General features: G+C 41.6%; 1 pseudogene; it reads left to right on the forward strand.

Annotated features, from left to right (window-relative positions):
* The first annotated feature begins 3,803 nt into the window (after positions 1-3,803).
* LOC137747890 (uncharacterized mitochondrial protein AtMg00810-like) lies at positions 3,804-5,265 on the forward strand (annotated as a pseudogene).
* The last annotated feature ends 763 nt before the right edge of the window (positions 5,266-6,028 follow it).

A 6,028-nucleotide genomic window follows, 5' to 3' on the forward strand; every position in this document is an offset into this window, starting at 1 on the left:
CCCGCAACAAAGTTCCCTGTATCAGCTCTGATAACAACACCAGCACCACTAATCTTTTCAGCCTCATTCCATGTCCCATCAAAGTTCATATTTAGACATCCAGTAGGAGGCAGGGACCATTTGGTGGAGCCGAAAGCGGACATCGAGGACACCCAGCTGTGGAGTTAATTCTGGTGTACTCCTGTCACCAAGTGATAGTCTTTGCAACACACAAGCTTGGAGAGTCGCAGGTATCATTCCAAAGCTTGGAATTTCTGCAATTCCAAATAGCCCAAGCAATCATGAGAACCATCCCAAAATTAATTGTTGAAAGATTATCAGCAAGCTTTGAGAGCCAATCAATCATGGATGAAGGCTCAAGAAAACGTGGTAAAGCTCCCAATAAGGAGGAGATCCAAGAGCATCCTGCAAAATAACAGTCTCGAAAGAGGTGGAGGCTAGATTCCATGTTTGAGTTACACAAAACACCCGATGTATCCAGCGGATCCTTTTTTTTTTTTGGGAGAGATTTAGACTTGTAGGGATGAGCTCCCTGCACAACCGCCAAGCAAACAAACGTACTTTGGGGGTATTTTTGTTGGAAATTCAAATAAAAACAGGCTGTAAAAGGTTGCTTCTAGCTGTTAGTTTCTTTACAGGTTGTATCCACACATGCTGCAACTACAAAGACTAAAGTTTCCTCCATGTGCTAGCTGAAATGGTGATGAAAGACAGCAAGTGTGCTGCCATGTGATGTGCTAGCAGGAAGACAGCAGTGTGCTGCTGTGTATTAGCCGAAAGAGTGTTGATTGCAAGCTGGAAAGATAGCTGCATATGTGTGCTAGACTGTCCAAAGTTCTTGCATGTGTTTTAAAGGGTGTAAAGATGTTAAACACCCCATTCATTGCATGTGTTGTTGCATTGTTTATCAATTTCTGTTTTGTATAAAAAGGCCATCTTGCTAAGCTTTATAGCATCCCATCCAAATCCCATTTCCATTCTCATTTTTCAGCTTGTAAGCTTTAAGAGTTGTAAACTCTTCTAATATTTCAAAGTGTTTGTTATCACCAAGCTTGCTACTTCTTTCATATATCAAAGTCCAAGTGTTTTACCAAAGCTTGTTGCTTCCCTCCTTTCTCTATTTCTTTGTCCAATTTTATTGAGAGTGAAAGTGAGAGGTGTGATAGAGTTTGTAAACTTATCACCCACATATTTTGGTATTGAGTTAGTAAACTCTTGTGAATACCAACAATTGGTATCAGAGCCAGAATACCATTCTGGCAAGTGCAGTAGCTATGGCGTCCAATTTAGTGCAACTCCAAGTTCCCACATTGAAGAAAGAAAATTATGAAAGATGGTGCATCCAATTCAAAGCATTGTTTGGATCACAGGAGCTATGGGAAGTTGTCAGTAGTGGGTATGTTGTACCCACTGCCGAGCAAGAAGCCGTATATACTGTGGATCAAAGGAACATTCTCAAGGACTTACGAAAGAAGGACCAAAAGGCGCTGTATCTTCTATACCAGGGTTTGGAAGATTCAACGTTCGAGAAGGTTGCAGAAGCAACAACGAGCAAGCAAGTATGGGATACACTCAGTACAATCTACAAAGGAGTAGATCGAGTCAAGAAAGTGAGGTTACAGTCACTTCGAGCAGATTTTGAAACTGCTCACATGAATGACGGGGAGAGCATCTCCGACTATCACTCAAGGCTCATTGTGATAGTAAATTAGATGAGGAGAAATGGCGAGAGACTCGATGAAGTACGAGTTGTGGAGAAGATACTCCGGTCACTCACATCTAAGTTTGAGCATGTGGTGACTGCCATTGAGGAATCCAAGGATTTGGAGGTGATGAGCGCAGAGGAGCTACTAGGATCCCTCCTAGTTCACGAGCAACGCATTAAGAAGAATGCAAACCCCACAACGCTAGAGCAAGCTTTGGAGTTCATCTAACCAAATGGAGGTCGTGGGCAGTGGAACTCACGTCGTGGGAGTTCATCTAACCGTAGCCGAGGACGAGCTCGAGGAAGAGGTCGAGGCTATGCACAAAATCGAGGTCAGTCTCAAGAGTGGAGATCTACTTGAGGAAAGGCGCATATCCAATGTCACAATTGCAAGCAATATGGACATTATGCCAATGAATGTTCACATAAAAATGGTGAGCATGTCAACATGGCAGAATCAAGTGGAAATACTGATGAAGAACTTACAGTCTTGCTAGCACACCATGATTCCAGTAGCCAACAAGATGTTTGGTATTTGGACTCTGGTGCAAGCAATCACATGTGTGGAAAGAAGGAGTTTTTTGCCGAACTAAAAGATGGGGCCTATGGATCTGTAAGTCTTGGTGATTCCTCAAAGTTGCCAGTTGAAGGCAAAGGGAAGATCAAGATCATCCAGAAGGATGGTAAAGAATAATACATCTCCGATACCTACTACATACCAGGTATGAAGAGCAACATTCTAAGCATTGGTCAACTGCTCCAGAAAGGGTACATTATACATATGGAGAATATGTTTTTCACTCTCAGAAATGCAAGGAGAAAACTTATTGCACGTGTTCAAATGTCAAAGAACCGAATGTTCCCGTTGAAGTTGAACACAAAGATTGGGAGTTGCAACATCGGTGTGATGGAAGATGAGTCATGGAAATGGCATCTTCGATTTGGCCATCTTCATTTCAATGGCCTAAAGTTGTTGTCAAGTGGAGGAATGGTTCGTGGTTTACCCCAGATTGAAGCCACATGCCAAGTATGTGAAGGTTGTGTGCTTGGCAAGCAAGCACGACTATCGTTCCTTGTTGGTGATACATGGAGAGCAAAGGCACCACTGCAGTTGGTGCACACAGATATATGTGGTCCATTGGATCTTATGTCTTATGGAGGTAATAGGTATTTTATTACCTTCATTGATGATTTCAGTAGAAAGACTTGGGTCTATTTTCTCAAGGAGAAGTCAGCTGCCCTAAAAATTTTCAAGGAGTTCAAGGCACTCACAGAGGCTGAAAGTAACCACAAGCTTGTGGCTGTGAGATCAGATAGAGGTGGAGAGTACACCTACAATGCTTTCCAAGCATACTGCAAGGAGCAAGGAATTAGGCATCAACTTACTGCTGCCTATACCCCACAGCAAAATGGGATAGCCGAAAGAAAGAATCGAACCATCCTTGACATGACAAGGTCCATGCTTAAGGAGAAGAATTTGCCAAAAGAGTTATGGGCAGAAGCTGTAGCTTGTTCGATTTATTTGTTGAATCGATGTCCAACAAAGAGTGTCAAGAGGATGACACCACAAGAGGCTTGGAGTGGATACAAGCCGAATGTTACACACCTAAGAATTTTTGGGTGTGTTGCATATGCTCAAGTTCCAGAAGCCAAGAGGAGGAAACTTGATGATAGAGGTGAGAAATGTGTGTTTCTGGGCTATAGTGAAGAGTCCAAGGCATACAAGCTCTACAACCCACTAACTGGCAAACTAGTGGTTAGTAGAGATGTCATCTTCAGTGAGGAAGAGACATGGAAGTGGAACAACAAAGAAGTCAGTAAAGAGAAGATCGTCTCCACTGATTTTGAAGAACCAGAAGTTGTACCACCTATTGAGCAACAGCCTGCTCAAACAATCACAACAACTCCAGTGCACAGAATTGCAAGGAGTGGTCCTACATCTAGTGAGGAAAGCAGCTCCTCAACTCCAGTGAGGTTAAGGAGTCTCACAGAGATTTATGGACAAGAAGAAGAAGAAACCAATTTTTTCTGCTTCTATGCAGACCATGAGCCTCTCTCATTCAATGAAGCTGTGGAAGAAAATTGTTGGAAGAAAGCCATGGAAGAAGAGATCCATGCCATCGAGAAGAATGACACTTGGGAGTTGACAAAGCTTCCACCAAATCAGAAGACTATTGGTGTTAAGTGGGTGTACAAGATCAAACGCACTGCAGATGGGAGTGTAGATCGGTACAAATCAAGGCTTGTAGCAAAGGGCTACAAACAGAAGTATGGAGTGGACTATGATAAAGTCTATGCTCCAGTTGCAAGACTTGACACGGTAAGATTACTAATCTCTCTTGCCGCTCAGCATAAATGGAAAATTTATCAATTAGATGTCAAGTCAGCCTTCCTTAATGGAGTTCTTGAGGAAGAAGTGTACGTGGAACAACCGGAAGGCTTCCAAGTACAAGGAGAAGAAGAAAAGGTGTATCGTTTGAAGAAGGCTTTGTATGGCCTTAAGCAAGCACCACGAGCTTGGAACTCAAGGATTGATAACTACCTTCACCAAAATGGATTTCAAAAATGTCCATACGAGCATTCAGTTTACATGAAGAATGGTGCAAAAGGGGAGTTCTTAATTATTTGTCTCTATGTAGATGACTTGTTGTTTACAGGAAATAATGAAGCAATGTTCCATGTTCAGTGAATTCGAGATGACTGACAATGGATTAATGTCATACTTTCTTGGCATAGAAGTGAAGCAAGGAAGTGACGGTATCTACATCTCTCAACAAAAGTACATGAGAGATATATTGGAGAAATTCAATATGAACAAGTGCAATATTGTCAACACTCCAGTTGCAACTGGATTGAAGCTGTCCAAGGAAGGAGAATGTGAGTTTGTAAACTCAACCGTGTACAAAAGCTTGGTTGGAAGCCTAAGGTACCTTACAATCACAAGACCTGATATAGTTTATGGTGTTGGACTCGTGAGTCGATACATGGAAACACCAAGGGAGTCTCATTGGCTGGCTGCCAAGAGAATTTTGAGGTACATAAGAGGTACTCTAAACTATGGTCTATTTTATAATTTTGGTGAAGATGCAAAATTATTTGGTTATTCAGATAGTGATTGGGGAGGTGACCAAGATGAAAGGAAAAGCACAACTGGCTATGTGTTTTTTCTAGGATCAACAGCTTTCTCATGGACTTCAAAGAAGCAATCAATTATTGCTTTGTCATCATGTGAAGCCGAGTATGTTGCTGTAGCCTCAACCGTGTGTGAGGCAATTTGGTTAAGAAATCTGTTGAAGTCAGTGTGTCATCCACAAGTGGAATCGACTGTGATTCATGTGGATAACGTGTCTGCAATCAAACTTGCAAAGAATCCTGTTCAACATGGAAGGAGCAAGCACATTGATACCAGGTTCCATTTTCTAAGGGACCATGTGAAGCAAAAGACAATTGAGTTTGTCTATTGTCACACAAAGGAACAAGTGGCTGACATCTTCACTAAGCCACTACCAGTTGAATCATTCCGGTTATTGCGTGAAATGCTAGGCATGAAGGCGTTTTGATTTGAGGGGGCGTGTTGGAAATTCAAATAAAAACAGGCTGTAAAAGGTTGCTTCTAGCTGTTAGTTTCTTTACAGGTTGTATCCACACATGCTGCAACTACAAAGACTAAAGTTTCCTCCATGTGCTAGCTGAAATGGTGATGAAAGACAGCAAGTGTGCTGCCATGTGATGTGCTAGCAGGAAGACAACAGTGTGCTGCTGTGTATTAGCCGAAAGAGTGTTGATTGCAAGCTGGAAAGATAGCTGCATATGTGTGCTAGACTGTCCAAAGTTCTTGCATGTGTTTTAAAGGGTGTAAAGATGTTAAACACCCCATTCATTGCATGTGTTGTTGCATTGTTTATCAATTTCTGTTTTGTATAAAAAGGCCATCTTGCTAAGCTTTATAGCATCCCATCCAAATCCCATTTCCATTCTCATTTTTCAGCTTGTAAGCTTTAAGAGTTGTAAACTCTTCTAATATTTCAAAGTGTTTGTTATCACCAAGCTTGCTACTTCTTTCATATATCAAAGTCCAAGTGTTTTACCAAAGCTTGTTGCTTCCCTCCTTTCTCTATTTCTTTGTCCAATTTTATTGAGAGTGAAAGTGAGAGGTGTGATAGAGTTTGTAAACTTATCACCCACATATTTTGGTATTGAGTTAGTAAACTCTTGTGAATACCAACAATTTTTGCATTCCAAATCCTGAATCACAGTGCCGAAGAGGAATTCACGATAGTTGAAGTGGAAGCACCTTTCATGGGTGGAAAAAGACAGCCCTTA

This window comes from Pyrus communis, chromosome 10 (genome assembly GCF_963583255.1).
Source record: "Pyrus communis chromosome 10, drPyrComm1.1, whole genome shotgun sequence".
NCBI lineage: Eukaryota > Viridiplantae > Streptophyta > Magnoliopsida > Rosales > Rosaceae > Pyrus > Pyrus communis.